Source organism: Prionailurus viverrinus, chromosome B2 (assembly GCF_022837055.1).
Source record: "Prionailurus viverrinus isolate Anna chromosome B2, UM_Priviv_1.0, whole genome shotgun sequence".
Classification (NCBI taxonomy): Eukaryota; Metazoa; Chordata; class Mammalia; order Carnivora; family Felidae; genus Prionailurus; species Prionailurus viverrinus.
This window is the reverse complement of record NC_062565.1, coordinates 29836393-29853797: the sequence shown is the minus strand read 5'-3', so window position 1 is coordinate 29853797 and position 17405 is coordinate 29836393. Positions and strand designations below refer to the sequence as shown.

General features: G+C 46.2%; 1 protein-coding gene across 1 annotated transcript in view; it reads right to left on the bottom strand.

The window, feature by feature from the left end:
• Positions 1–8816: 8816 nt before the first annotated feature.
• Positions 8817–17405, bottom strand: part of LOC125166132 (DLA class I histocompatibility antigen, A9/A9 alpha chain-like) — a 47881-nt gene continuing 39292 nt past the window's right edge. Inside the window, exon 11 of the transcript XR_007152357.1 lies at positions 8817–9269. The gene's annotated coding sequence lies outside the window, so the exon portion shown is untranslated. The remainder of the gene's footprint in view (positions 9270–17405) is intronic.

Below are 17405 nucleotides of genomic sequence, written 5' to 3'. Positions count from 1 at the left end.
AGTATCTTGACAGGCCTTTAAATAATCAGTTAAATCATGTCCTTGAGACTTCACTGGTCATAAAGCTTGCTGGCATTCCTTATTAGCATTATCAAAAGCCAGCAGCTGGGGGTGCCTGGGTGGCACAGTCGGTTAAGCGTCCGACTTCAGCCAGGTCACGATCTCGCGGTCCGTGAGTTCGAGCCCCGCGTCAGGCTCTGGGCTGATGGCTCGGAGCCTGGAGCCTGTTTCCGATTCTGTGTCTCCCTCTCTCTCTGCCCCTCCCCCATTCATGCTCTGTCTCTCTCTGTCCCAAAAATAAATAAACGTTGGAAAAAAAATTTAAAAAAAAAAAAAAAAAAAAAAAAAAAAAAAAAAAAAAAGCCAGCAGCTGTAAGAGATCAGGTAAGCCCGCAGATAACATCCTTTAGTCCAGGGATGAAATCTACACGGTTCCTTAGGACTCTGTTTAACTTGAACAAAAGAGGTTGTAGCCTGTCCAGGGGGAGCTATTTTCTCCCAGACACCAAGTCAGCACAATCTAACTTGTATCGAGGCTTGATCATCCTACTGAAGCTGAACCTGTATGCCAAACCATTGTCCGGTTCGTTAAGTTGTTCTTGGGTAATGGGGACAGGAGCATTGGCGGTGGCATCACGCCAGGCCTGTATCTGTGCTTTTTCATCCCACCAAGTTCTAAACTGCAAAAATTCAGAAGCACTTAGGACAGTGCGACCTAGGACCCCCCCAGTCCCACGGAATGAGTCACTCTGAATCGCTAAAGCAGACACCAATCCCAACGTATAAGGGGAATTAACACCATATTGCGTGCAAGCCTGTTTCAAATCCTTAATGACCTTAAAACTTAAAGGTAATGATGATCAAGTCGTTGCCCTCCCTGAGGATATTGCTGACATGGAGGAATTTGGGTAATGTTGACAGGATAAACTGCAGGCATAGTAGCCATTAATTCATTGTCCCCTCCAGGCTTAGCTTGTTGAAGCATCTGCATCATGGGGGAAACAGGAACTGCGATGCTCCCAGCGGAGGTATCAAGAAATGGGTTATTTGAATAAGTGGAACATTTAGTTTCCTCAAAAGGATAGACCGGCTCAGGACCGTGGGGCATTGTGGGAGGCAGGTGTCCGGAGGCTTGAGATGCAACTATCTCTGGGCCATTAACCCGGGACGCCTGTAGGTTTCTGTCCCTCTGGTGGTGGGCCTAGGGGCTGGGCTCCCAGTCCTCATTATCCACAGGCTCATGATCACTTTCAGCCAGTGAGGGGTTGCAAGGACCAATGCCCCCTTCTTCCCCGGATTCTGACTGCAAGGGCTGCAAAACCGGGAAATTAAATTACATAAAGACCATAAGGAGAGAGGGATTACTTCTCCTTGTTGATGAGCTCTGCCCACAGCACCTAAATCTAATTCCATAGTTTCTGATTCAAAGCATTTTTGCCAGAGGGCGTAACCAGTAACAATGTTTCTTTACCAAATAAAACAAATCCTCAAACGCAGAAGGATTCACTTCTACCCCTGAGCTCTTTATAAAGTCTGCAAGAGCTGAAGACTTGAGTCCTAACTAGATGAAGTAGAATTCCCCATACTTACCCTCCAGAAATCCCGAAGGCTGAGCTTCCCGGCTCCAAAATTCCATTCGGTTTCTGTGGCACTTTTTCAGCAGTGTGGCAAACGGCCACCTTCAGGTCCCTGTTCTGGCACCAGCTGTAGAGAGACAGGGCCTGAAGGTGTGGTGAGGAGAGAATTGCAAAGCAGGGGGCTAAGACTCTCCAGGAGCCAAAGCCTGGGCCCCCTGGCTCAAGCCTCTTTTATTTTTGCAAATTGTCTGATAACAGCAAGCACATACAACGTAGTATTTGGCCTCTTGACAGGCTGTGCACCTGCAGCGTATTCCATACTGGGTCATGAGTACATCTGGCACCAGACAAAACATTCTTATCCCAGGCCTGATGCCCATACTATGTCCTTCTGGAGAGAGCGAGCAGTCCCGGCTCTGTCCTGGGAATGGAACTGTTTTCAGTTTCTTGCTGTTCTGTCCCTTTCCTTCCAGACATTCTTACGGTGCCTCCTGCTTCTTGTTCTCCAACAGAATAAAAAATGGGTATAAAACTTAGTGTCTTCAACTTGGCAAAGGTAAAAGTAGGTGAGGAGAGTGTCCAACAGAGGGCCGGGAAAATACACTGTCATAAAGGATAATGGGAGTGAACACTGGTATAAAAATTTTCAAGGGTTCTGCAAAATGTCTTCACAATTTAAGTGTGCTGATACTGCGACATAGACATTCTCTTTTAGGAGTTTATCCTTTTTAAAAAATAATTTATTTATTTATTTTGAGAAACATGAGAAAGAGTGCACGCAGGCGCAGGGAGAGGGGCAGAGGGAGAGAGAGGAGACAGAATCCCAACCAGTCGGACGCCAGGCTGGGTCTCAGGAACCCGGAGATCATGAGCTGAACTGAAATCAAGAGGCTCATGCTTACAGGACTAAGCCATGCAGGTAGGAGTTTATCCTAAGGAGATAATCACATATGTTCTCAAACATATATTTTCAGGGGGACACCTGGGTGACTCAATTGGTTAAGTGCCTGAGTACAGCTCAGGTCATGATCTCAAGATTTGTGAGTTTGAGCCCCATTCAGGCTCTGTGCTGATAGCTCAGAGCCTGGAGCCTGCCTTGGATTCTGTGTCTCTCCCTCTTTCTGCCCCTTCCCTTTTCGTAATCTGTCTCTCAAAAATAAATAAACCTTAAAAAACCTTCCTTATCTCCTCATGCAGGCATCTTATCATCTCACATCATCACAAGAGCAGGATGAACACACTACATCAGATTAGTTGAGGGCAGTTATGCATAAGTTTGACTACAGTATACTCAGGATTCTTATCTTTTTTTGTAGGTATTGTTCTTAATTTATTACTGTGCCTAATTCATACATGAAGCTTGATCATGGGTGGGAACGTACAGGAAACCTCATAGGACACGTAGGGTCCGGTACTATCTGCCATCACAGGCAGCCCCTGGGGTCTTGGAACATACTTCCTGCCAAGAAGAGGACTACTTTAGTTCAGTACCTTTGGGATTCCCTGAAGCATCTATGTATTCTCCGTTCTTGGGGCCCCTGAGTGGCTCATTTGGCCGAGTCTCTTAATTTCAGCTCAGGTCACGATCCCAGGTTGGTGGGATTGAGCCCCAAGTCAGGTTCTGTGCTAAGCATGGAGCCTGCTTGAGATTCTCTCTCTTTTCCTCTGTCCCTCCTTCTCTCTCACACATAAATAAATACATAAATACATAAATACATAAATAAATATTCTCCTTTCAGTTCATCTTGACTTTGGTCACATTATTAGATTTTGAAATGTCCCTGAATCTGATTGTGCCCATGTGTTTCTTTGTTAGTCTGTCAGGTTGGAGTCCCTCACGTTCTGACTGGAAAATACCGGAGAAGGTGTTATGTGCTGACTGAATTTTAATGAGACGACAGCTTCCAAATCTCTAATCTCTCACAAGGTTTTCCAAAAACTAGTTAACCAAACTCCAGAGAAGTAACCAAGATGCCTTTTGGTGCAAGAACCATGAGTCCCTCTCCCTGGACCCTGAGCATGATTCTCAGGAATCCTTAGGACCTCAGGAAAGCTCCTGTCTCCCAGGCCTGTGGACAGGGCAAGCGCCAAGGACCTTCCACAAAGTGGGGGGGAGGAGAAGGTGCTGAGGAGCTGGTTGTGTCTGTTACACAGAGTGGGAAGGAAAAGCACCTCCTCATTCATGATATGCAGTGTAAACTCCCTCTCTTCGGTGCCACAATGGTCTTCACCTTGGCTTGCCCTGGATGCTTCCTCCAGGGGCTGTGATGTGTCCCAGATGCCCGTGCTGCTCCAAGTCAGCTGACACGGGCTCTGGAAGAAGAAATGAAAGACAATTTGTTCACCGTGGAGTCAAGTTCATTTAAAAGAGGAAGAAGGGCCACAAAATCTGGCCTCGAGCTGGTCCCGCCATGAGGTGAACTCATTCAGGGCATGTCTTCCTCAGAGGTTCATGAACTTGACGGATGTGTGTTGTTTGTGGGGTCACTTTGAAAAGCTGTCAAGTGAACTGCAGCAAAGAGCAAGACCTTTCAAATGAAGGGACATTGGGTTTGATCCTGATTTTGTGTCCAAGTTGTGCAACATGAAGAGATGATAGAAATTCTCTAGGTTCAGTTTTATCATGAGTAAAAGAATTGATCATAAGTGATGTGAGTAGAAAACAGTGCTCCTTTAGTTTCTCTATAATTTTCCCACACTTTAATGACCGTAAATGGCATGTCTGTGAGTTGGATTCCCAGTATAGAACTTGCTCTCTTCCTTCCCCTGTATGGCAATGACCCACAATCTCACACTACATTATAACCTCTGCACTCTTACAAGGTAGATGGGGCAACAAGCGTCTACAGCAAATTCCCTTCTGAACTCTGAAATGCTCCTGACTGTCCAGCACGTCCGTCTTCCTTGTGATTTCAGGAAGTCTGTTTTCAAGGGCTGGGGGCACAGCTCTGGGGGCTGGAAGATGCACCCTCTTCCTCCTGGAGGGAAGGAAGGGACCGTGGTTCCATGACCCCAGACATCTCTCTGAGAGGGAGAGGCTCCTCCAGCCTGAGAGACCAGCACTGTTGTCATCTGTGAAGGGCCTTGGATAAATGACCTCTCTCCTCACTAACAAATGGAGACAGCAGAATAAGGTAGCCGGAGGTCCAGTGATCCTTTCTGGCCCGAGAGCATGGAAATTGACAGGCATAGCTGAGTGTGAGAGCCACATGGCTTCTTCACAGGGAAATCTGAATCAGTCACACCCTCACTCCATGGTGCCAGCAAGGGCATGGGACAACCCTTCCTGGCCAGGCTTCACCTCTTCCATCAGGGAAGGTTGAATCCAGTCAGGCTGTGGGGTGGGCTCACTGCTTCCCTGCATTCCTTTAGTTGTTCACTAAGACAACAACCCCCCACTTGACAAACTTGAGCTACATTTTGCTGTTTTGAGTAAAAAAAAATCTGATGAATGTATGGAAGTTGCACATTTTCTAGAAGGAACATAGTGTTTTTATTTGTCCAAATAATATAGCCCATTCTAATAAAAGCCAGTACTCAGGCCATTGATACAAAATTCTATCGTAGAATTTTCCTCTTGCAGACCAGACAGGATGTCTGTCTTTCTTTGTTGGCAAGATGAGACGTGTGGACCCAGAAAGCACTACAAATACAGCTTGTACAGGTGATTGCTCTGAAAAAGGATCCAATACAGAGAAAAGAAAGAGATGGGGAAGTTTTAGCTGCATTTCAACCCTGGTTCTAGTCACACTTGACATTCAGTTGCATTCTTGCAAGTTTTAGTTTGTTCACTAAGACTCTGAACCCCCATTTTGACAGCCTGAGTTCCTCTCTGCGTCTTTCAGCTGAAATATAGGTACCGAACACATGAAGATTGCGCTTCTCAGGCAATAACGTGTGGTTTTCCTTTGTGCAAATAGTACAGCCCACCTCCAGTAACAGCCCTGTTCATCTAGAGCTGGTTTGCTTTACAACTTTGTGCCCAATGAGGCTTCTTCACACTCAGAAACATCAAGGGATTTGGCGGGTGTGTGAAATCTTCGAGCAACACTGAAGATTTCATATTCGACAGGAAGACAAATTGTAATGCGTTTTGGTGCCTGAGAATTCGAGAAGAGAAGTAGTACGCATTCACAGATGATTTTTGACAATAGAACCCAGGGTTCAAAGGGAAGCCCTGGGGCATTGCTATTATGTTTAGAATTGAACAATTTACTTTTCTGTAATGTTCTGTCCATGTGAAATGACTAAAACTTTCAGAATTTCTAAAAAAGTGGAAGGGCATTTTATTCAAACCATAGTGAGGACAGATGCCCAGGATACACAATCCTCACAAAGAAGATAGTGCTTCAAAGGAAGGGATATTTGTGCAGAGTATTTGTGTTTTTATGAAAAGAGTCAGACACCATCACAATGAAAGACATTCCAGAAAATTACAAACTTCAACTGTGCTTTCTGTATGTGGAAGTTTGCAGGCTTCGAAGATATAGGGGCAGAACTTAGGAAGAATTTTACTCTTATTTTAGTTTGATATGTGTCTTTTAGGTTCTTTGCTAATGAAGTAGAGGCACAATGTGTGCTCAGGGCAGAAGTAGAGGCCATGCTTTCCAGTTCGGGGAAGTCACTCTGATCCTGGCAAGGCCCAAAAACACTGAAAGCTGAAAATGTCCTTAATTGGTTCTAAAGTCAATAATTGTGCAAGCGTCCAAAGGTCTGTCCCAAGTTATACAAGAGAGCACAGGGTTTCCCTGCCTCCTCAGGCCGGGCACCTCCTCCCTCCTCAGCACAGAAGGGCATTCTGCTCTGTGAGATATTGCAAACCACACGCAGGAAATGCGGATCCTTCTGGAAAGAGCAGAAGGCCCCTTGCTTGTGCTGCTCACAGAAGCAAACTGAATCGATGCCCCACAGCATTCATGAGGTTGAAGCTAGCAGAACATTTAGAGTTTATTTTTCAGAGGACTGTTTCTCCCCACTCAGCTATGGTTTCTTTTCAGATTCCTGTCCCTGCAGGAGCCTGGGATCAAGGTCAGGTGGTGTGGCTCCAGCCTGTGAACAAGTGAGGTCCTGCATTCTTTATCAGGATAATGAACCAGGGACTCCATCCCCTTTATACTGGCTCTCAGAGCATGCCCAGTGCCCCCCTCCTTGTCCCAAGACAACCTCGGGAGATCAGGGGCTACATTTATCCTGCTGCTGAAGCTGGTTCCACCCCAACGTGAACACAGGCTGTATGTTTGATGCGCAAGCTCCATCTTTCCTTGTCAATAGTTACATGTCCCGCCCTTTCCATCAATATGTACATAATCTCATCCCTTATGATTATAGAAAAAAACTTGTTCCTTCCCCTTCAGGGAGAACATTTAGCAGCCAAGGCTGCTTCTCAAATAAACCCTTTCCTTGCTGCAGCCTGATGTCTCAAGCATTGGCTTCACTGTGCATTAGGTAGAGGGACATGGGTGGGTTTGGTGAGAAAACTTCCTGTGCTGGATTCCCGCTCCTGGGCTCCAGGGTGAGGAGGCTGACACCACACTGGCAAGTGTCCAGTCGGGCCTGATGTCCCCTCCTGAAATGGCTTTGTTCAGGATGGACAGCCCATGGCTCCTTGGTGGCTCTGAGAGTGACACAGCACATGGTGATGTGGGCCTGGAGAAACTGTGGCCACAGAAGATGCTCCTAGGGTCCTTCCAGTTCACCAGGTAGACACTACAGGTCACCTCTTCCAGAAGGTTCCATATAGTTGGCCCGGTCACCATGACTGCTGCCCAAGGTGTGATCAATAATTATTCTCACCTGAGGCTGACCTGTGATGAGAAGATGATGAGGCGAGGAGTGTGAAAAGGAGTACAGATGGCACAGGGGTAGTTTAGGAGGGACGGGGCTGACATGTGCCACTAGTGTGGCCCCCACAGTGGCCTTCTGACAGGTCCCCGCATATCCTCTCCTCCTCTCCATCTCTTCCCTGCAATATACCCCAGTAGCCTTCCTCCACATGGACTGTCACCCTCACTGTGTTTCCCACACCAGGCAGGGAGGGCTCCAGGGCCCGGCCTCTGTCCTCAGCCTCCCCTCTCTCCACCTTGTTTCCCTCCAGCCATGAGAGCAAACAGTGCTCGAGCATCAGCTGTGTGCCAGGCACTGTTCCGAGCACTTCACAGGTGTCACCTCATCCCTAGAGCATCAGCCGTGGTACAGGGAGGAGGTTGACGCGTCCCTGGGTGAGGAACTTTTTTGGGTCCCAAGCTAAGTGGCCGGTGGAGGACATCCAGGGATCCAGGTGGGCCGGGTCCAGGCTCGCACTCTTCAGCTCCAGTCTGTAGCCGCTGGCGGCTTCCCTGCACTTGATCAGACCCGAGAGCCTGCCACACCGGCCACCAGCCAGGACTTCTCCCCAGCTGCTCCCCTAGTGAGCCATTCATCCAGTGTCAGCTCCTGTTCGTCCTGGGGGCTCAGGTTGATGTCACCTGCTCAGGGAGGATGTCCTGAGCTGCTCCCAGGATGGTGCCCCTGCTCCATGATCCAAATGTCTGTCTCTTCAGGCCGAATATTTAATATATAAACACACCAGCCTGTTTTACTTGCTCACTGCTGTATCCCCAGTGCCCAGCAGAGATCAGGCCCCAAATATGTATCATCAGAGTTAATCAATTAATCAGCCTCATCAAAAAGACTTAGGGAGAACCTCATGCTTCTAGTAATGGTGGGCTGGAAAAATTGCATCCACCTTCCTACTGAAAGCAACCCACTTTTGTTTATTTGTTTTTAAATTGATGTGATATACCTTGTCTGTGACATGAGCTAAAGTATTTGAAGGGTGTCATGCGAAGGCTTACACTTATTCTCTTTGACTTATAAGGGTCAGAAAGTGGTCATTTCTTTTCTTTTTTTAACAGTGTTTTCTAATGATTATTTATTTATTTTGAGAGAGAGATAGAGAGAGAGAGAGAATCCCAAGCCAACTCCTTGCTGTCGGCTCAGAGCCTGATATGGGGCTCGATCTCTCAAACTATGAGATCGTAACTTGAGCTGAAATCCAGTGTTGGATGCTAAACTGAATGAGACACCCAGTCACCCCAGAAATTGGTCATTTCTAAATTATTGTATTTTTTTACGTAAACTCTATATCCAACGTGGGGCTTGAATTCATGACCCCAAGATCAGGAGTCATGTGCTCTATGGACTGAGACACTCAGGTGCCTCAGAAATCATCCACTTCTGTAGAAACTTCAGGGAGACAAATTGGGCATCATGATAAGGTTTGTTTTATTTTTGTTTTCAAATCAGACATCACACAGGAATGCACTTCCTGTGCTCCTCCATCACTGAAAGGGTCCCACTCTGTGGTGCCTTCGTTGTATGGGGACCTGTGGCATCATGAGGGGTCAAGCGCAGGCCCTCTGAGCCCCTCCCTCACTGAAATTGCCCCGGGAGATGAAGCCCTGAGGTGCCTGTCACAGGCTTGGGTTCCACCAGCTCTGTCATCTGGCACTTCTACCCGCTGTCGTCACATTGCATAGTGACACTGTGACAGTAATATGGCACTGACTTGCAGAGTTATAAATGGTTTTATCTCCGTAACACATGTAAATTCTTGTTTGTTGGTTTCTTATTTTGTTTTCACTTCTCTTGGCCTTCTGATACCCAAGTCAACTCTTTCCTTCTCCCAGTTCCCGTTTCTGATTGAACAACGTCCTGCAGCAACAACAGGGAAGAATTTTTAAAATGGGAAAAAGCCCAGCCCCTCAGCTGCAATCCGTCTACCTTAAGGGACAGCAGCCTGTGTCTGCTGCATTCGGCTGTGAGCCAGGATGGAAGGATGACTGTGGCTCTAACTGGGAACCACAGAGGGAACAGTGCAGGAAGGCCACTGTCCCCTGAGCCCCCGCCCTCCCCCAGCTCCATGGGACAGATCATTAAAGGTGCTGTTGCTCTGGAGGGTTGGAGGGAAAACGGAAGAGGAGGTGTATGGGGGTGAGAGGCAACGAATGCATGTTTTCTCCTTTCTCAAGTGCACTGAGCAACATGACCTGTTCCGTCCCCTCCGTGCTTCTCCTGTCTCCTCAGGAGCTGTGTGCAGATTTGTGGTCTATTTCCAAGCCAGTGCAGTCTGCACTTTCCCCTGCAGACATCATTCCAGGGAATTCTCCCAAACACATCACATGATGAGAGTGGGAGGGAGGAGGGTGGAGGAAAATCCTGGCATTTGTCTGGGATCCTCCACCTGCTGCCACAGAGTGCTCAGCCTGGGAGAGTTGGGGACCCGAAAGCACAAGCAAACAGTCCTCTTCCAGCTCAGACTTTAAACTGCCCTCAGGGAACTCCAGCAACATGCCCCACCCCCTTGCTCCCTAAAGGGTTAGAGGTTCAGGGAGTGATTGGTGTTGCCTGTGTTCCTGCTGAGCCCTGGGGGCAGGTCAGCCAGGGCGCCCTCTCCTCCTGCCCCAACCATCCTCCTCAACTCTTTCAAGCAGGGTGGGGCCACAGGGCGAGGAGCACATTCTGGGGGCCAGGGGGCTCCTGCAAGGACTGCAGGCCTGCTGGGCTGTGGGAATGGATGGCGCCCCTCTCTGCCCCTCCTTGGGGGAGTGCTCTGCCCTCACTCTCCCTTCCTATGTGGGAGCCCGTCCAGACTATGCCACCTGAAGATGAAAATGTCTTCCCCCCCCCACAATCAGGAAGTGATTCCTTTCCTAACTGGTTCAGACCTGGTAAGCCTGAGTCAGCCCTGGTTAGTCAGTTACTTGGGAATCCCCAGCCACCCTTCCCTCCCCTGGGAGCTGCTGGGGGAACTTAGATTTTCATGAATCCTGCCCACATGTGTGCAGTCCTACAGCACAGTGAGCGGGGCCACCAAAGAAACCAACAAGGACCTGGCTTCGTGAATTCAGAGAGAAGTACCGTTGTGCTGGGTTCTGAGTCTTGTGATCACATGGAGATGCCCATGTGGATGGGTCAGCACGGATCAAACACAGGGAAGGTGAGCCCGAAAGTCAGGGGACTGCTGCTATTATGTTCCTGCGTGTGTGTATTCTTTCTGGTTCTAAATTCCCTGCTAACAGTCCGGATTACAAACTCTGAATTCCCTGAACCCTTCACTCTGAGTTGTCCCTTGTGTCCACCTTGTCATCTTCATTTATTTCTTATGTCAGGTATTCAGCGAGTCAACAATACTGCCAGCAAACCATATGTTAGACAAGGATATTATTGAAAAACATTTGAGCACCAGTACAGTAATACAATGTATAAATAAAAAGATGTAAGTTATACTGTGTCTATGTTCTAAATAAACCATGTATTAGAAAACTGCTCACAAATGATGTAAGTTATAGTCTATTTTATTTCTTAAACTATTCTAAAAAGTTAGTTGTTGAGATTTGAAAGTATTTGGGGTGGCACCTGGGTGGCTCAGTCGGTTAAGTGTCTGACTTCAGCTCAGGTCATGATCTCCTCATGGTTAGAGGCTTTGAGCCCTGCATAGGGCTCTCTGCTGTCAGCAGGGAGCCTGCTTGGGATTTTGTCTCTCCCTCTCTCCTACATCCCTTTCTCTCTCTCTGTCTCAAAATAAGTAAATAAACTAAAAAAAAATAAAAGTATTTTGGACTGATTTTTTTTATACTGTTGTCATTAGCAAAGTGATATGCTGTTGTGAGCCCTGGTTGGACAAGCAAGCCCATAACAAGTTTTCAATGTGTTCCCATTGAATTGTCTTTAATGTAACAGCACATAAACATTATGCTGCTCACGGTACTAGATTCTCTCTCACTTTAACTATTACATTAAATTTTTTTCCATTGTAATACTGTCTGAAGTTCTTACATATTTAATATCACTGTAGTTAACTGAGGCACAAATATCATTTGTTACAAAGACATTTTTGATTGAGATTAATTTTATTCATTTAATAAATAAAATCTATATAGTTTGGTAAATAATCATGGTTAATTAAATTAAACTTAAAACTTCTGTATGTGTTTATTTCTTTCAAATGACAAGTGAAATCACATATTATTAAATAATTGTCTTTCTCTTGATAAGGGATTTTTCTTTCAAAGGGTATGTCCTATTACTTTTTTGGAAACATGATATTATCTAGTTTTCCCCTTTGATTCCATTACTAATTTTGTAAGTTAATTACTTTTTCCTTTCTCAGATTAATCCAGCTTCTGTAATAAGTAACAAATCTCTCTGGCAAGGCTAAAGACAGTAGTGACCTCACTGTTCACAGACAAGTTATTAACACCAACTCTCTGAAAAAAGTTTATCTTCCAAACCTTTACCTACTCCAATTGCATGGATGCTTATAAAGTGACCCTAACAGGTTTGATACTATTTCCAGCTGCTGTTGGCATCCTGGGCACTGCAGGAGCCCAGACCTGCCCAGTGTCCTGGTTTCCACCCAAATATTCAGAAATTATTTAATCTTCTTAGTGTTTATTTATTTACCTGTTGTTTTTATAGCTGACTTTGTGGAAGATAGATACCATCATTATACGTTTGATTTATCAATTCTCATACCCAAGAGTAGAATTTGTTATGCACATTCACTTCATTTAAAATGTTGGGACACATGGGTGGCTCAGTTGGTTAAGTGTCCGACTTCAGCTCAAGTCATGATCTCATGGTTCCTGAGTTCGAGCCCCTGTGGGCTCTGTGCTGACAGCTCAGAATCTAGAGCTTGCTTTGGACTCAGTGTGTGTGTGTCTCTCTCTCTGCCCCTCCCCTGCTAGCACTCTGTCTCTCTCTCTGTCTTAAAAATAAGTAAACGTTAAAATAATTGAATCATTTCAACCTCATAATAGTCCCATGAGATAGGGAAAACTATCAATTCCAATTTATAGGCAAGGAAATCAAGATCACTCAGAAGTTACATGACTCAATTGGCTGAGCCATGATTCTAACAAAACAGACTCCTGGACTCAAGAGTCCACCATTTTTTGTTTGTTTGTTTTGTTTTGTTTTGTTTTTCATACCTGGAACTGTTCACCTGCTGCATTAAGAGTCACCTAGGGGCGCCTGGGTGGCTCAGTCGGTTGAGCGTCCGACTTCAGCCAGGTCACCATCTCGTGGTCCGTGAGTTCGAGCCCCGCGTCAGGCTCTGGGCTGATGGCTCAGAGCCTGGAGCCTGTTTCCGATTCTGTGTCTCCCTCTCTCTCTGCCCCTCCTCCGTTCATGCTCTGTCTCTATGTCCCAAAAATAAATAAAAAACGTTGAAAAAAAAATTAGAAAAAAAAAGTGTCACCTTATTCTGTGGCTCTGACAGCTTCTCCTCCTCCAGCACTGAGTCTTGTGAAGGGTATGCATTTCTCACAGTCCCTATAAGTAAGTCCATGGGGTTTGAAGTGACAGAAGAGTTGGTTCTACATTGGCTGATGGAGTTCGTTTGCTGCAGATGGTGGGAGAGAGGGTCACACCTAAGCTGTACGGAGTCCATGGTGTGTGCATCTGGGCTGTGAGGTGGGCTGTCCACAATGCTGAGGGGGAAGACCAGCCGTGGGGGGCAGGGGCAGAGTTTCCTCATCAGTTTTATCCGCAGCCCCAAAAGCACAGCCCTGTGCAGGCCTGAGAGACACTGGGGTGGCCATTCATGTCCTTCTAATCCCTGCTGTCCCTGACTTCTCTGTTTCTAAGTGACTTCCTGGTGATACCTGCTCTCCAAGGTGAGAGGTGAGGCCAAGTCTAGCCTCACTCTCCTCAAGGTACTTTCTCCTATCCTCCCTTACCTCACTCATGGGGCCTCCCAGATGCAGGAAGAGCAAAGAACTTGACATTCACGTTGTAAAGAGAAAACAGGATGTCTGTCTTCAAGAAATGGAAAGCCTGCCTTAGGGGGAGGACTGAGAGTTCCCTTGCTGGTTGTGGGCTGGAGGCCTCAGTGTCTTGCTGGATGTAGACAGAAGGCTGAACTCAGTTTCTGGTCTTTCTAACGCAGCTGCTGGCCTCAGCAAAGCTTGTACTTTGAGAAGATAGTAGACAGCTGGCGAGGTGGAAATCTTGATGCTATATGATCCAACATCACCACTGCCATGTTTTATTGGTTAGAGGATTTTCCAGGTCTCACCCACACTCAGTAGGAGGAGACTCTACAAGGCCAGTGGATCAAGAAGCCATTGGGCTTTATTATAGAATCTGTGTGCATGAGGGTGTTCCAGGTGACAGATGGCAGGAATGGAGGGTAGCACATTCTCTAAACTGGGCGGATTCATACACAAGTGCACAAACAGTGAACAAGATGATTAGAACTCTGGGCACCATGTTGGACAAGAGAACTGCACAGCTGAGCTGTGTTATGAAAGCAGGGTCCTAGACACAACATTCATGCTATTGTTTGGAAAGGTCTGACTCAACTTTGTCAAGCTGAGAGGTCATCCTCTCTGTACATTTCCCCCTTGACTTGTCAGACCTTCTAATCGTCCAGGAAAGCACCATCACTTAATGAACCATTTTTTTTTTTGCTTTCCTTTGTCATTCATGTTCCCAGGCAAATCCTGGTTTCCAATATTTCTTCTAGTTTGCCACATACAGGATCCCACAAAGTCACTTCTTGTGATTCCACTTTGTTGGTTTCTTTCCTTTCATTCATTTTCTTTCTTAGTAATTTTCTTTTGTATTGATGAGTCAGTTACATAAGAAAGTTAGTATTCTCTACCTAAACGTTTTCACTAATTTTTGGACAAAATGGGCAAAGTTTCTCTTTCCAAGTTCTCAGCTCATTCCCACACAGGAACAAGACACAGAGGTAGGGTTCCTGGAAAGTCAGGGGTTGGACCAGAAGCTCATCAGCAGGAGACATTTAGGTCACAAGGTATGTACCTGCATCTTCTTTCTGTCCCTAGTATGTCGCACAACACCTGGCCCACAGTAGGCTCTCATTAAGCTCCTGTCTGGAGGCTGTTTCCCCAGAACTCATTATACTAGTTGCATTTTCCACGTTATTCACCCCACTGTGAATTCCTTTTTATTTCTCTCACTGTGGCCTAGCAGAGAGCTGGCACTCTACTACTGCCTAATATGTGTCTGCTAAATGGAGGTAGGCTTTCTTGCTAATTCAAAATTCATGTCAACTGACTGAGACATGCACAAGATTTAAAAACTTTATGTAACATGAAGGAGTACAGAGTGAACAGTAAGTTTCCTCCTCCATCGTATCCATTTTTAAAAATTTAAGTACAGCAAAAATCATCCTTATTCCATAGTGATAGAGTTTCATGGGAGCACAGGGTCACTCAGATTAAAAACATATTCATTCACCAGCTTCGCATGAGACTGTGTTTGTCTGTGTGACTACATTCCAGCCATTATGGTGAAGCAGAATGATGTAGGAGGTGTTGCCCTGAAAGGAGGGAAACTTCCTCATTTTCTGCTTTCCCTGTGCTGCTCATGGACCATGGACATGGTCTTAGGTACTCTGGCTCATGCTACTAAGGGCAACTTCCCAGGTCACAGGAAGCTGCATGCCTGGACAGCCTTGTGGGGCAGAGATACACTCACAGCCCTGGATGGCTTGACTCACTCTTGGGAGACACATAGAAGCTGTGTCCCGTTCATCCTACTGGGAGCTGGATTTCTGCTGCACATGACTGAACTAATACATACAGAGGGAGGAGGACTTCCAAGAGTGGGTGGCCATGGTGGTCTGTTCTGGAGATGAGCAGAGATAAATAAACAGGGTGTACCAGTGTGGTCTCCTTCGGACAGTGTCCTGGGTTGGAGGAAGGGAGATCTGGGCCACAGGGGCATCACAGGGAGACTAGAGACTATTCTCCTCCTCATTTTGTGGCCATGGGGCTGCCCTGGGGGAGTGTTTGGCTCCCCAGGTGTTACCTTTGGGGGCTTTGTTTCTTCCCTTCTCTTCCTGTCATGTTTACACAGTTCACCTGTCCTTCCAGCCATGATGACCATCACTGCTGGTGACCTTTTTCCTCCTCCTCATGTCATCTGATGGCAGTGGCTGTGCAGGTTGAGGTCTATAGAAGAACCCCTCAGGAGGGAAAGGAATGCAGGGTCATTTGTCACTGGGTTCCATCAGAAAACCCTACTTCCCCAGCCTGGCTTGATGGCCCACCTGGACACACTTGACTCCAGATTCCTCATGTCTTGTGCCTGGTGATCCCAGATATACTTTGTATGACTTCACCCTATTCTATTTGTTACCAGCAAGTCACTATAACCAGCTTCTGTTCCCACAGTGGCTGTCACTCAAAGGCATGAATACAAGAGAATGGGCACTTTGGAGTCATCTTAGAGTCTGCCTACAACAGGGGTGACTTTGGGAACCACCGGAATGCATGGCGTCTCACAGGGCTATGGCCGGGAATGCAGAGACTAGTATAAAAGAGGCGTTCAAGTCCAACAGTGTTGGTGACCACTCCCTGGGAATCCAGAGCAAAATCATGATGCCAACGTTGCTGCAGCTAGACACGGCCTAAGACTCCACCAGCAAGGTGACCACATACCAGACTCTGACTCAGGATGTGGAGACAGGGAAGCTGGGACAGTGCTGATGCATTTGGCACAGGCGATGTGAGTGGCAGTCCTGTCATCCACCTGCCAGGAGCGGCAGCGACAGCAGTTCTCACCTCATGGTCTAGTGTTGTGAACGGTGGCATCTGTGACCAGCACCACGGACAGTGGTTCCTATTTGGGCCTTGACCTAGGGTGGGTCTATGGATTCTCCTCCTGGCTGTTGGCCTCAGGACTGTTCTGTGGCCTTCACTGAAATGATGCATAATACTCTAAATGTATACATGATATATATTTCCCTATAAATATATATACTTATAATATACAAATATAATTTGATTTATACTTCATATATTTATATTAAAAGACATTTTAGTATTTATTACATATAATTTATATATTAAAAAAAATTTTTTTTTCAACGTTTATTTATTTTTGGGACAGAGAGAGACAGAGCATGAACGGGGGAGGGGCAGAGAGAGAGGGAGACACAGAATCGGAAACAGGCTCCAGGCTCTGAGTCATCAGCCCAGAGCCCGACGCGGGGCTCGAACTCACGGACCGCGAGATCGTGACCTGGCTGAAGTCGGACGCTTAACCGACTGCGCCACCCAGGCGCCCCACATATAATTTATATTTTATATTATATATTTAAAATTTGTATTTATCTTTCTCCCTGATTATATATATACACATGTATATATATATATATATGTGTGTGTATATATATGTGTGTGTGTATATATATATATATTTCCTCATAAATATACATTGCTTCAGTTAAAACAACTTGGACACTGTTGTTTAAAACGAAGAGTGAGGATCTGTGAAGGAATACTTGTAGAGAGCAAGGATTCAGTACTTTTTCCACTTTCATGGACATAAAATTGATATACAACATTTTATAAGTTTAAGGGCACAACCTTTTGATTGGATACATTTGTATACTGCAAGTGATTACCACCATAGAGTCAGCTACACCTGCATCATGTCTCAGTAACCTGCGTGTGTGTGTGTGTGTGTGTGTGTGTGCGTGTGTGTTGCAAACATTTAAGATCTACCTCTTAGTATCTCAGAGTTTTATGTTGAGCCTATAACCACTTCCTCTATCTGCCACCTGATGTGTCCCATGGGAGAGAAACTGTGTTTCTCCCAGCATATCTTGCATTTTTCTCCCTAAAAAACCCCATTTAAATGTGAATGTAAGACTCCTTCCCACAATGAGGGCTCTCATCAATGACTTCAGTGGTCCTGGTGGAACCCCAGGATTGCTTGTGGCGTTGTTGCAAAATACCCAGGCGTCTCCCCTGGCTCATCATCTTAAGAGTGTGTATATGTGTGTTGGGGCACCTGGGTGCCTCAGTCAGT